Here is a 15877-nt window from a genome sequence, read left to right on the forward strand (position 1 = left end):
CAAATTTTACATTTTTGGGAATTGTTTTACTATTTATTAAGATGGTTTGAAATCGCTGTTTTTTAATCGTGTAGAATTTTTATAAAAACAACAATTTTCAAACCATCTTAATAAATAGTAAAAAAATTTCAAAAAATGTAAAATTTGGTCTCCAAGCACATTTTAATATAGATTGAACATCTAACGGTTTGGATTTGTTGTTTGAACATCAAATACGAAGATATGACCCCGTAAGCACTTAGGTCGAAAAGCTACCGATAGCAATTTAGTCATACTCTATATATATATATATATATAGAGAGAGAGAGAGAGAGAGAGATGGGCTACGGTGAGTTGCGAAGTAAAGCGACTATTTTACTTCACGCTCATATTTTACAATTTTAAAGTTAAAAACGTCGATCCGAACCGTTCATCTTGTTCTCCATATTGAAATGTGTTTGGAGACCAAATTTTACATTTTTTTGGATTTTTTTACTATTTATTAAGCAATTTTTTTAAGTCGCTGATCTGATGGTCCAGAAAATTTTACTATTTTTCACTGTTCACAGCAAAACAACAATTTTCAAAAATACTTAATAAATAGTAAACAAATTCCAAAAAATATAAAATTTGGTCTCCAAGCACATTTCAATATGGATTAAACATCTAACGGTTCGGATCGGTCATTTGCACTTTCAAAATAAAAATACGGCGTGAAGTAGAAACGCGTTTTACTTCGCAACTCACTGTAGCCCATCTCATATATACTGAGAGAGATTGGTTAAGATCAAAATAGTAGTTCCTAAGCTTTGGTGCTATCAATTTATTTTTATGGTTTCAATATTCAAATAGTTGATTTAAAATTCTTAACATGTTCTCCATATTAAAATGTACTTGGTGATCAAATTTTATATTTTTTGAAACTTTTTTACTATTTTTTAAGAATTTTGAAAATCAGTGTTTTGAATAATAAAAAATAAACAAAGAAATCTGAAAAATACCGATTTAAAAAAAAATCCTTAAAAATAGTAAAAAAAAATTCAAAAAAAAATAAAATAAAATTTGGTCTCCAAACACATTTTAATATGGTGAACATCTTAAGTACTTTAGATCGATTATTTGATGGGTAGGAAATCATTGTTTTTGGATAGATTACGGACCATAGAAAAACAATGATTTAAAAAATTCTAAACAAATAATAATAAATTTTCAAAAAATGTAAAATTTGGTGTCCTATCACGTTTCAATATTCAGACCATGTTAAGCTATTTGAATCGAGTTTTTGAATTTTCAAAAGTAAAAAATATGAGTGTTAAGTAAAACAAAACTCTTACTTCACAACTCACCATAGCCTATTTCTTTCTCTCTCTCTCGCACTCTTTGTATATAGAGAGAGGGAGTGATAGAGAGAGAGAGAGAGAGAGAGAGGTGCTAACTTCAAAAATGAAGATATAAGCAGAAAATAAAACACCCTCTTTAATTTCCAAAACAAGTTAGCCTATCTCTTTTTTTTTCATTTCAAAAAAAAAAAAAGATGAACTAACTTGCTTTGGGATTAAAGATGGTGTTTTACTTTCCACTTATATCTTCATTTCAAAATTCAAATAGTTGAGTTGAACCTTCCAACATGATTGTCATATTAAAAGGTGCTTGGAGACCAAATTTTATATTCTTTGAAAATTTTTTACTATTTTTTTTTTTTTTGAAAATCATAGCTTTTTATCAAATAAATGGGTAATTTCATGTATATCCCTCAAAAGTTTCAATATTACGCATTTATTCCCTAAAATCAGTAATTACATATTTATCCTTGAGAATCATATAAACTCATGTATTTGTCCAATCTAACTCTATAACATATTAAATATCTCCAAAAATAATTAAATAATATTTTTGAAAACTTAAAAAAATATTTTAAGTATTAATAAATAATATGTTGACTATTATACCCTTAGTTTTTGTCTCTTTAGTCTGTCTAAGTTCTCTTTTCTTTAAGTCGCCAAACCTTCTGCCTCTCTCTCCAAGCCAAGATGGAAAATTAAAGCAACTAGGGGCAGCAAAAATCTGTGAGAAGGGAGGCGACTAGGGAAGGTGGGAAGAAATATGTGATTTGGCGCATTTGGAGAGAGAGGCGGGGAGGTTTGGCGCCTTACTAAAGAGACCGAAGCGCATAATAGTTAACATATTATTAATTAATATTGTAAAATAAATTATAAAGTTTTAAAAAATATCATTTAATTATTTTTGGAGATATTTAATATGTTATAGAGTTAGATTGGACAAATATGTGAGTTTGTATAATTTTCAAGGATAAATATGTAATTATGATTTTGGAGGAATAAATACGTAATATTGAAACCTTTGAGGAATATACATGAAATTCCCCCTTAAATAAAAAATAATAAAATTTTTAGAAAACAATGATTTAAAAAAGATAAATTAAAATAGTAAAAAAATTTCAAAAAAAATATAAAACTTGGTCTCCAAGCACATTTTAACATGAAGATCATGGAAGCAGATCTGCTGCTTTTCTAGTAAGAAAAGCAGTCTCCTGCTATTCATTTCCTCTCTATCTCTCTCTTCAAAGAAGAGAAGAGAGAGAAAGAAGATCACGTGGGAGAGAGAGTAAGAGGAGAGCAGAGGAAGAATAACACTGGATTTCATTCTGAAGATCATGTTAGAATGTTCAAATCGACTGTTTAAACTTTGAGAAATTTAACCTTAATCCCATTCTACAATGATAACAATAATTGGCGCATCATTTTTGTTTTGTTTCAATTGGCGCATCATTAGTGGGAAAAGAATAAAAGTCGTTCTTGAAAAATATTTATTCAAAGTGTTCTTTTAGGATAATTTTTTGTTGGAATTGTGATCTGTGGAGTCTAATCTGTCAAATTTGGAACGGATTTGCATATAGATTCACATTCACACGTGAAATCAGTACGAAAAATTTTCGTGGAGATATTCGTTGGCCACACGCCAATAATGATTAATTAGCTGGAAGTTGTAATGGTGTCATATCATATATGCTGGTAATTAGACAATAACAAAGGCTTCTTCTTCTATTTAATTTGCTCCGGTGCCTATTTTTTTTTTTCCCTTCTAGCTATTCTATATACTGATGCAAAAAAAAAATAATTGCAAATTAGTCTTTCTGGTAACTTGTCGTACCTCTTTAATTGTAAATGACAAGTTTAGTTGAAAATTAATGGTGGTTCTAAGGCAACCGTTAGTGTGTATATGGATAAGTATTTTATGAATTTGAACCTCCAATTTCCGTCAAACCTGATTAGTTCTTTGCCAAAAATTATTATCCACCTATTAAGTAAAATGGTTTAGTCGGTCTAAAATCCAAGACTTAATTCATAAAGTTAAATATGTAAATCAGTGTTCTAAATAGCGCGCTATAGCGTTTTTGGACCCTAAACGCTAAACTATAGCATAATAACACGCTATTTGAGCTACGGACGCTATAGCGGTAATAGCGGTCCGCTATAGCGCATAGCGTGTAGCGCAAATAGCGCCCGCTATGCAACATGAACTGTTTTTTTTTTTCTTTTCAATTTATATGAGCTTTAAATAAAGGCTCATATTGGATTTTAACCGTGATTTTTTTTTGCAATTGACGTACTAAACTTTATATTAAAATATTAAATATTTAATCAGAGATCCATCAAACGAAATCAAAATAAAGAAGCTATAGCGCGCTATGCAACATGAATTTTTTTCTTTTCTTTTCAATTTATATGAGCTTTAAATAAAGGCTTGATTGAATATATTAAGATATTTCTTGAAGTAACAAAATGATACTTACTATATAGTAGTTTGAATATTTTGAATAGATTAAGATAGTTAATTATGCCATAATGTCTAAGTTATTTTGAAATTTAAAAAGAAAAAAGATAGCTTATGTCATGATGCAGAATATATTTTGAATAGAAAAAGATCGATAGTTTATGATATTAGTATTACTATGGATATTTTGAGTAGCAATTTGGACTTTGTATTGGTTCAATATGAATATTATAATTTTTTAATCAATTTGATATTATTTATTGTTCTATGAGACTTAGATAATGTTGATATTTAGTACAAATATATGATATAATTTTTATAAAAATAAATAAACGCTATGTGGCATAGCTTTCGCTATAGCGACGCTATTCGCTATAGCTTTTTTTGTAGGCTTTCTGCTATGACGCGATAAACGCTATTTAGAACCTTGATGTAAATTAACAAGGTCTCACAATATGATGTTGTTGATCTCCAATATTACAAGTAACTATTTTCAATATATTATTTTAATTAACATCATATTTGTTTTAATATGTTGGAGCTATATTTATTTGACTTGTTGCAAATTCTGATTGAAATATGAAGCATGGATAAGTATTTTTTTTTTTGTTTTAACCTTTAAATTTGGAACAGTAGACAGACATGAAAATTGTACATTAATTTTGAATGTATACATGACTAGTAGGTTGTACAGGGATTAAGTTTGATTAAAAAAAATTATGGTGCAACAATGTATTATCTTCATAATAAAAAAATATAAATATGAAAATTTGACAGAAATGCATATTTATCAAAATGTTGTTTTAGTCAGCCATAAAGTGACACTTAATCAATAATATCTTATCTTATCTTATCTTATCCTTAAGCTAATTAAGGGCATCAAATTTTACAACACTGATTCATGCGAGCTCCCACGGTGACAAAAGTCTTTCTTAGTTTTAGTTCTGAAGTCTAAATTTATTTTGAGAGCCAGTATTTGTCAATAAATTTATACATATTAAGTTAATTCCTTCTTTGCGCATGCGAAGTCTAACTTAAGTCTAAATTTAGTTTAATTCTTTTTTTTTTAGGAATTAATTTATTTTGAGAGCCTAAATGTATGTACAAATTAAGTTAGACTTCAGTATTTCGGCCATTTTTATTAATAACCCAAAAAAATAAGGTATTTACCAAAATAACCACAAAATCTGAGTTTTTTCAAATATAACCAAACCGCCAGGTATGCTGGCGGTCCACTTCTATAGCGGACCGCCAAGGACATGGGCGGTCTGATAGAGACCCGACCGCCAGAGTTCTGGGCAGTCCGCTTTTTTTTTTTTTTTTTTTTTTTAGATCTAATTTTTTGTTAATATTTTCATTTGTGAAGTTTTAGTTTTTTTTTTGCTTAGGGTATTTGCCAAAAAAAAAAAAAAAACGAGGCGCCGCGCTCGTGCCTCTCTCTCTCCCTCTCTGTTACATCTGTAGAAAAAAAAAAAATTAGAATGTTTAAAACATAAACGAAATTTTTATTAAAGAACTGGGAGTTTAAAATTAAAACAATTATAATATTAGTCTGAAATTTCGAAACAGTCAGACCTAATCGAATTTTGAAATTTATATCTTATAACTTAAATTATATATGTATATATATAGTTGTATGTATGTGGAGTTATATACATATATTCTTCTTTTATTAATATCAAACAAGTGGAGGGGCTATATTAGTCTGATGTATTTTGGACTGTAGCATTATTATGATTGCAGTTTTATTTTATATTTCATGTTGGTTTTTATGTTTTTTCTGCTTTACATCGAAACGGTCTTCTGAAATTACAACGTGTCTATTTCGTCAAATTATAACTAATCAAGTGTTAAAAGTAAGCAATTCCATCGAAACGGTCTTATACCTATAGCAATCGCCTCAAAATCGCCCAAAATTATCCAAAATTGAAATGGTCCGTTATTTTTGGCAAATCAAATCAAACTGACAAATCAAATCAAAATGAAATATAACAATGAATGCATGTAGCAATCGCTTCAAAATCGCCTAAAATCGCTTCAAAATCGCCAAAATCGCTATAGCGGCGCTATTTGAGAATAGAGCTGTTTTTTCAGCCGGCACACTATGACGTGATAAACGCTATTTAAACCTTTGCTTATAAATATATCAAATGTTTTTTTTTTGGCAAATACCCTAAGCAAAAAAAAAACTAAAACTTCACAAATGAAAATATTAACAAAAAATTAGATCTAAAAAAAAAAAAAAAAGCGGACCGCCCAGAACTCTGGCGGTCGGGTCTCTATCAGACCGCCCATGTCCTTGGCGGTCCGCTATAGAAGGGGACCGCCAGCATACCTGGCGGTTTGGTTATATTTGAAAAAACTCAGATTTTGTGGTTATTTTGGTAAATACCATATTTTTTTGGGTTATTAATAAAAATGGCCGTCAGTATTTGTCAAGAAAAAAGGGCATTAACTTAATTTGTACATGCGAGCTTCCACAGTGACAAAAGTCATGTTTGATTGTGACATAAGTTATGAAATAAATATCTTATTATGCATTTATATTGCTAAATATGACTAAAGTCTGATGGAATAGTATGGAACAAAACATTATTTATATCGTTATAAGTTAACCCACCTAAATAGGTGGGTTAATTTATTATATTTTGTTTAGGTGAATTAACTAATTCCACATTGTTGTTAGTATCATTATCATTATTTTTGTCATTATCATTGTCATTATTATTATTATTATTATTATTATTATTATTATTATTATTATTATTATTATTATTATTATTATTATTATTATTACTACTACTACTATTACTATTACTATTATTATTATTATTTTCCTAATTTAGAGTTGTCTAGTGCTATTGGCATTGCAGTATGAGATATTATTTGAAATAATATTAACAACGTATTGTGAAAACAAAGTTGATAGAGACATTAAAATTATTTGTAATATGATCTATATATTGTCGCTTGATTTATAGTTTAGTATGTTATAAATTATATAACTTTAACTTTTTAATTCTAAAAACATTCGGTTGTAATTATTTTGTGTCTGCACATTAGTACGCCACCAATATTTAAATTTTATCCTGTAAACATGAACTTAATGTATGTGCATTCAGTCAATCTCAACAATACGTAAGACTAAACTAACATCTATATTTTTTTAATATTACATTATAAAACAATTGTAATTAAAAAAAAAACTTGCTAGTTGTTATTAAATACGTAAGACAAAATATGTGAATTAAGAGGTTCAATTTATTCTATTATAACTTTAACTCACAACCAAACAAGAATATCTTATGTTATTTTAACTTGAAACAAACAACTCATTCTATCATAACTTTAACTCAGAACTAAAACATGAACATTGTGTATAAAAGTAATTAATGTTTTATGTGTGGAAAGATAATATGTTTGCATGAATTATGGATCTATATAGATATTTAAAGATGAGAGATTTGTCCTCTATTTTTATTGTAAAAAATAATTTGATGAAGACTCAATCTTTACATGTGACTATAGATGCATGAATTTTTATCTCAAAGCTAAAAACTTGATCTCCTACTTTTCTGATAAAAAAAGGTCTAAATTTAGTTAAATTAAGTATTAATTAAATTATTTATTTACAAGAATTAACTTCTAATTTAGTAGGTGACAAAGGTAATATTCTGTGTGTGAGAGCATCCAAGTGAGTCCATAATGGAACAGTTGACCCTCCTGCAATTAATTTGAAATTTTATAGATGATACACATGCCTACAAAAGTTTGTCTACCCTTGAAAATAATTTTAACCCTCCTCTAAAAAGCCTATTCCTAATTTACTTAAATTCTTTATGATTGTATGTACAAATTAAATTAATTCATTCTTTTCTTCTAATCTGTCAATCAGAGTATTAATTAGGATAGCTAATCGAGTAATGGATTTGAGCTCTAATTTGCTATTTTCTTGATCCTCTGACGAAAATTTTAAATTTGTTTCCGTGTAGAAAATCATAAATTCAAAATCCATATAAAAATTTCTTATAATATTAAAACACTTAAATAGCTTAACTCCAACTTTACTAAAAATATATATTAGAATTGATTACACACATCTAGTGTATTGAAAAGACATGCCCGGTCTAGACCCAAACTGCTCTAATCGTGGACCGGATCTGGACCGGTCCGAACCGTGTTGGACCTCCGGACTGTACTGGACTAATTCAAGGGATGGGTCTAGCAAGGATTTGGACTGAATTTTTCCACTATACCCGTCCAAACCAGTCCTGCACTAACATGAGACCCGTCTAGATCCGGACCGGACCAAACCAGGATTGGACCGTGAAGAACCGGACCCAGACCGGACTAAACCCCCCTAAACCCGAACCAAACTAGTTTAGTCCTGTTTCTGACCGAAACATGGATGTTCCTGGCCAAAACTAATATGTTCTCGGCTGAAACAGGACTAAACCAAAATACAGTAGTTTTGCAAAGCCCAAAACAGGCTATTTCGGCCATGAATAGAGGCCGAAATTGGTAGTTTAGGCTGTTTTGATAAAAAAAATAAAAATAAAACAAACCCGAACCCGACCCGGACTGAACTGGCCTGTGTGAATTTGGACCATGGGTCTAGCATGGCTACACGGGTTTGGACCAACTCCTCTAAATTAAACCCGCCAGACCCAGACCGTTCTAAGTCGTAGACCCGTCGGACCCCCGGACCGTGGGAACCGCGGACTGGCCAGGTCCGGACCGGACCGACCCGACCCGTTTGCAATTCACTACACACATCTACATACATACTGACACAGAGACATATAAACACACGTACGTAGACACTGACGAACTAATATGTTTTTTCAAAGCAACCAAAAATTAATCTTTTGTTTGGTTTTAAAGTTTCATTTTCAAAATTCTATTTGCTGATTCGTATGTTTTCATGTATAATTAAATAAGAGTTATTATAATAAAAGTTAAAATATTAATTATAATTTTACCAAAAAATTATGTAATTTTGAGGTAAAGAATGTGCATGATATTCTTTCGAAAGATCGTCATTGTAAAAGAACCTTGATTCGATTATCTCAAATTAATATTGTATAATTATTAATTAATCTCAGACTCACAATTTTCTTAATGTGTTTATTTAATAAATCGAGTATTTTAAGATCAATTGATGCAGTTGAAAAATCGGATCGTAAATGCAGTTCAAGACATAATTTCAAAATCATTCAAGAACAAGTATTCATCAATAATTAAATAAATAGTTTCAGACACTTATGGTTTGCTGAATTTATATATGAGTGAGTCTTTGGTACTATGCATATCACGGGTTGTTACCGTACTACGGCTCTATATTTGAGTTTTCAAATCCTAACGGTCGATCCGAACCGTTCATCTTGTTCTCCATATTAATATGTGTTTGGAGACCAAATTTTACATTTTTTGAAATTTTTTTACTATTTTTTTAGATATTTAGAAAATCACTTGATCTGAAAATTCTGGACCATCCAAAAACAGTGATTTTCAATAAATCTAAAAAAATAGTAAAAAATTTTCAAAAAATATAAAATTTGGTCTCCAAACATATATTAATATGGAGAACAAGATGAACGGTTCGGATCGACCATTAAGATTTGAAAACTCGAATATAGAGCCGTAACACGGTAACAAATCATAATATGCATAGTACCATAGACTCACTCTTTATATATTTATAAAATTTCTATTCTACCCTTCCCTATACACCAGTACACCACAAGATGCGCATATAAAAAAGTGTACATCAGAAAAGTAGTATACATTAGCTGTAAGTATAAAGCATAAACTTTGAACATAAAGTATTGAGTATCATTTATAAATTTAATTAAATTAATAAGCGTTTGTCTCCGACAAAATAAACCATGCCTCGATCGCGACTAATACACAACCCATTACACGATTCCGACAAAAGCATCGGTTCATGTATGTGTACACGTATATTTAATCTAAGAGAGAGAAAAAGGTTCTTGTTTTGCGCAACGCTCCTTTCAGAACTTGTTCCAGTGTCCCCGCTAAAGTTAATTAATTAATGCTCAGCCGCTCAGGCTCAGGCTCAGCCGCTCAGGCTCAGGCTCAGGATGGTTGTTAATTTGTACTACAGTACTACACTACGAGACAATTAGCATGTAAAGCATAAATAAGTGCTCTTAATAGCTCTAATTAGTTAATCACTGATCTGTGGGCTTATAAACCAGGAGCCTCCTTTTTTATTGCTTTCTTATTATTTTTTCTGTTCCGTTGTGCGGGTATATATATTAAGAGGAGGGTTCAAATGCCTCCATTTTTTGTGTCTCCATCATGTCTCTATTTTTAAAAACTTAAATAACTCAAAGTTTAAAACTTAAATGTCAAAATAAAACCGTTTGATGTAATCTATATTATTTTCTCTATGTGCTCATAAAAAATTATCACATTTTGATTTTGCTTTTATATGAATCAATAAGTTGAAAAATCAACGTCTAGAAATTATCTACATTTGTATACATTTTTACAAGCTCAAGATGACAATCAAAACAAAGTTGAAATGCCATAATTTTTTACATGTGCATAGATAAAATGATATAGTTCATATCTAACGGTTTTATTTTGAATTTTAAGATTTAAATTTTGAGTTATTAAAGTTTTTAAAAATGGAGGCATGATGGAAGCACAAAAAATGGAGGCATTTGAACCCACCTCATATATTAATAGAGGAGGTTTCAAATGTCTTCATTTTTTGTCTCCATTGTACTTTCATTTTTAAAAATTTTAATAATTCAAAATTTAAAAGACAAAATAAAACCGTTGGATATGATCTACATCATTTTATCTATGCACGTGTAAAAAATTATGATATTTTAATTTTATTTTGATTGTCATCAAGAGCTTGTAAAAAACGTACTAATGTGGATAATTTTTAGACATTGATTTTTCAACTTATTGATACACATAAAAACAAAATTGACATGTCATAATTTTTTTATGAGCACAGAGAGAAAATAACATAGATCATATCTAACGGTTTTATTTTGACTTTTTAAGTTTTAAATTTTGAACTATTAAAATTTTAAAAAATGGAAACATAGTGGAGGCACAAAAAATAGAGGTATTTGAAGCCTCCTCATATTAATATTACATATACTGCAAAAGGGCAGGCTAAAACCGTTTTAGGTCTGTATTAAATTGTCGGTTAAAGTCAATTTTGATCGTTCAACAATTGATCAAATGGTAAGATAGCATCTTATTTCAAAATATGATAAAAAAATAATTAAGGACAGTCACGTCAAGCGAATGATCATATCATGCGTGGTTACGATCTAATGTGATAAAATATAATATAACTGGTCATGTTTTATTATTATTTTCAAAATTTAAGTAGTTCATATAAAAAATAAAAAAATGCTAAAAAATAAGAAAATATTGTAAAATAAATTGAAATAAAAAAATAATATTGAAAAAATTAGTCATAGCATGTGACCTGACGTGATGTGACAAAGACAATTGTGTAATGTTTTGTAATGTGTCATTTATAATTACTGAGAAACACATTATGTAACCGACACATATGATACGACGTGCTGTGTCAGAAATAATAATAGCGTGACTAATTTTCCTTATCTTGATGAAACAACACGAAATAGACTAATATATTATTGGAGTCAAGTGTGACTTAATAATAATACACAAATAATAATAATAATAATAATAATAATAATAATAATAATAATAATAATAATAATAATAATAATAATAATAATAATTCGTATTATATAAATTATTTTTATTATATTATCATTTACTTTCTTTAATATGCATGATTAAATGAACACGTAAAGCTAGAGAATAGTGGAATCGGCATCCTCTGCATTAACATGCATATGTCGTTTCAGTTAAATTTCTAACCATGCTATTAAAATTCGGATCAATTCGGTCTATATCTGCCATGTACATGGCTCTTTAATTTGAGTAAGGTTAAAATACACCATTGATTTTATGCACCAATTATAATCCACATATCTCTATCTCTATTTTCTAAATTCAAACAGTGATATGAATTGCTTAACATCATATCCATATTAAAAATGTATTTAGATATTAAATTTTATATTTTTTGAATATTTTTTACTATTTTTAAATAAGTACAAAATCACTCTTTTTGAATAGTTCAGAAGCAGTGATTTTGTACCTATCTGATTTTGTACCTATCTAAACAAATGGTAAAAAGTTTCCAAAAAATATAAATTTTGGTCTCTAAACACATTGTAATATGGATATCATGTTGAGCGGTTCAGATCGACTATTTGAATTTTGAGAACAAAGATAAAAATATGGTGTATGATTGAAGTATATATAAAACCAACGGTGCATTTTAAACTTACTTCTTTAATATTGGTGCAGGTTTAAATCATACGGTTCAGATCTTAACTCAAAATTTAAGTTAATGATACAGATTCGAGAAATTAAGATGGGACTATATAAATTCTAAAATTAGAAAGTTAACGATGAAATTTTTGTCAAAGAATTTTGAACAAATGGTTATTCAAAGTTAAGTCTAAACTATTGAATCAGTGCTAAAATTTACATATACAATTTAGATTCACAGATTAAATTAAATTTATTAATTTTTAAATTGTTCGTACAAATTTCAGAAGGTAATCCATATTGAATATTTGCGAATTTTCTACTTTTGAAAAATCTTAGTTTCTTAGTCCATTTTTCTCACTTCATAAGTTTGAACTAGCAAATAAAAGTGGTCGTTATCGTCATCATTATTATGAGAAGGGTTAAAATGCACCCTCTCTTTTGTGCTCCTAACGTGCGTCCTACTCTCATAGCTCTATTTTCAAAGTTCAAATAGTTGATTCGAACCTTCCAATGTATTCTTCATATTAAGATGTGCTTGGAGACCAAATTTTACATTTTTTAGAAATTTTTTACTATTTTTTCAGAATTTTTGATTAAACTAAACAATAATAAAAAATTCAGCAAAGTGATAATTTTCAAAAATTCTGAAAAAATAGTAAAAATTTCCAAAAAATGTAAAATTTGGTCTCCAGGCACATTTTAATATGAAAAACACGTTGAAAGATTCAAATCGACTATTTGAACTTTGAAAATGAAGATACAAGAAAATAATGCATGTTAGGAGCACAAAAGAGAGGGTGCATTTTAACCCTCTCCATTATTATATATATACTCCGTCATATTACTATTCCAACTAAATTTTACAAAACAACGTTCTCAAACCTTCTATTTTGTCCGATTATAATTATAGACCGTGGTCTTTGCTAAAATTTTGGCATCACTTGGGAGTTCGGTTCTTCAGTTATTTTTTAGTCAGGTCAACACTTCGCATACAGTGTCGGCTACGTACACTTCAGATCAGGAACAAAGTCAGATTTTAAAACTAGAAAAATTAAATGTAAATGAAGATTAATCATATAAAATTTTAATATTAAAAATGTATATCAATTATACAATATTCATACCTTTTATTTCAAATTATAGAAAAAATAAGAGTCAATTGACCTAGCCCATTCCCGCTGCATACTTCTGCTCCTGCTTCAGATCAACCTGAGTCTGTATTTTGGTCAATCTTATAATTAACTTTGCTCGTATCTCTTTTTTGAGACAAGTTGTTTACTTGTTTTAGATTAATATTCTTAAAGAAAAGTTTGCATTGTTTCGGTTCATAATTCGCTCTCGCTATTACCGTTCCCCGTTTTGACCTCCAGTCCTCCAGTGCTCAGTGTACCTTGACTACTTTTTTGCACCTGCTTTTTATCTCCACTTCCCCAACTTGCCCCACTATTCGCCGCATCCTCCACATGGCCCCGCCTTTTACTCTCCTATATAAACCAACCCCTGTCATAGTTAGTGCAAAATAGAGATACGAGCACTAGCCTTCCTCTTAACTAAGAACCACTTAATTGTCAAAAACAATTCTCCTTGACTCGTAGAAACATACACACAACCAAAAAAAAATGTTGCAATTAACTATGAACCCAGTGATTCCCCACCTGCGAATGCACATACAGCGGCCACTCCCCGATTCATCCATGTACACACCGTCATTCCCAATGGGTCCCCTCCGTGCAAAAGGCGGAAACACCAACAAAGTGGTGGTGGTCATGGGAGCAACTGGTACCGGAAAGTCAAAGCTGGCGATCGACCTTGCCAGAAGGCTGGGTGGCGAGGTCGTCAACTCTGACAAGATGCAGGTATATGACGGCCTTGATGTAGTCACAAACAAGGTCACGAAAGAAGAATGCATGGGGGTACCACATCACCTGATCAATGGGGTCCACCCAGATGCAGACTTCACTGCCTCAGACTTCCGTGCACATGCCACTCGAGCTGTTGACTCAATTATGGAGAGAGGGTTGCTGCCGATCATAGCTGGTGGCTCCAACTCTTACATTGAAGATCTGGTTGACGGGGCAAACGGGCAATTCAGGTCCCGTTACAAATGCTGCTTTATCTGGGTTGATGTGCAATTGTCAGTGTTGCATGATTTTGTCTCTGAACGAGTTAACCGGATGATCGAACGGGGCCTGGTCGAGGAGGTTAGAGCGCTTTTTGACCCCAATGCTGACTACTCGAAGGGGTTGAGACGTGCAATCGGCGTGCCAGAGCTAGATGCTTATCTGAGGTCAGAAGGGATACTGGAAGAATCAGAGCGCAGGATACAATTGACAAATGCCATAGATGAAATTAAGGCCAACACATGCAAGCTGACATGCTGTCAATTGGATAAGATTCGCCGTCTTGCTAACTTGCCAGGATGGACTGTAAACAGGATCGACGCTACTGAGGTGTTCAGAAAGAGGGGCGATATGGCGGAAGAGGCCTGGGAGTCTGCCGTGGAGGGGCCCAGTGTGCGTACTGTTAGGAGGTTTCTGTTGGGAGAGAAGGAGGCGTTGAGCAGTGAGGAAGTATGCTCTAACTTTGCGAAGGTGATGGAGAAGGGGATTGTGATGGCCGGTGCAGGCAAGGTTCCAGTGCTGAGTCCACGAAAAAGTTTGTCTGTTGCGGGAGCCACCATCTATGGTGGGGTCCCTTAGAATAGATGCTGGAGATGGGTGCGATGTGGGTCCCAATTAAATCGTGCGTGTGGTGCGAGGGAGGCTTTCTGGTTCCTCTGACGACTTGGTGTGTAGATGCGCGTGTTCCATTTAATAGCTGACATACAACTAAGAATATAGTTACGACTTACGAGAAGGATCATATATTCTTGCACAATGCCACAAAGATTCATTTGAATGTTAAAGGAATGTTGATATGTGACATAACCATTCAACATTCCTTGATCATTCAAGTAGTGTGTAACACAGAATTCTACACAGGTCATAGGCGTATTGGAACAAGAGTTTTAGAAGGTCCTTCATAGCAGTTTTGGAGAGGAGACCCCATTATTTCAGTTTGCGACGAGACATATTTGCTTCTTATTTTTCCCTTCAAATTTTTGGGTTTATTCAGCCTCTGAAAGTTTCTTTCCTTTGTTCTTTTTTATTGAACAGAAATAGAAACTGGAAGGGAATGAGTACCGGTTTATCTTTCTTTATTTCTTCTTTTTGGTTGGTATAGAGAGAATTTAATTATGGGGTTGAGTTGACATGTAATAATTATTTGGTCAAAGAATAATCATCTTACAGTTGATGCTCTGACCTTTTATTTTGCATAATATTATGTGTGGCTGTGTGATTTACCAATAGTAGATAGTGGTCCATAGTATCTTGCATTGTTTAAGGATCAGATGGGAGTCATGGGACTAAAGCTTTTGTTTCATTGATTACTGATATGATTGGATATTGCAACCCACAGAATAAATCTATTATAAATTTAAGGATTATCAGTGCAGTCAGGCACTAATTTGTCCTAATGCGACATCAATTTTTCACTGTGACTAACAAAAATGCAAATTTTGAGTATGATTATAATATCTCATTCATAGTGTGTGGTACTGTTACAAATACCAGTTCCAATTTTGATAATTTTTTTAATAAGCATCAGCTTTGGTTCAATTATGTTCTCTTTTTTTTTTTTTCTTTTGGTTTTATTCTAGGACTAAACTAACACAGTAAAGGGTATACTGTAC

General features: G+C 31.2%; 1 pseudogene; it reads left to right on the plus strand.

Moving 5' to 3' along the window:
- Positions 1-13678: 13678 nt before the first annotated feature.
- Positions 13679-15438, plus strand: LOC144543877 (adenylate isopentenyltransferase 5, chloroplastic pseudogene; annotated as a pseudogene).
- Positions 15439-15877: the final 439 nt, after the last annotated feature.

Source organism: Carex rostrata, chromosome 2 (assembly GCF_964058835.1).
Source record: "Carex rostrata chromosome 2, lpCarRost1.2, whole genome shotgun sequence".
In the NCBI taxonomy this organism is placed as follows: Eukaryota; Viridiplantae; Streptophyta; class Magnoliopsida; order Poales; family Cyperaceae; genus Carex; species Carex rostrata.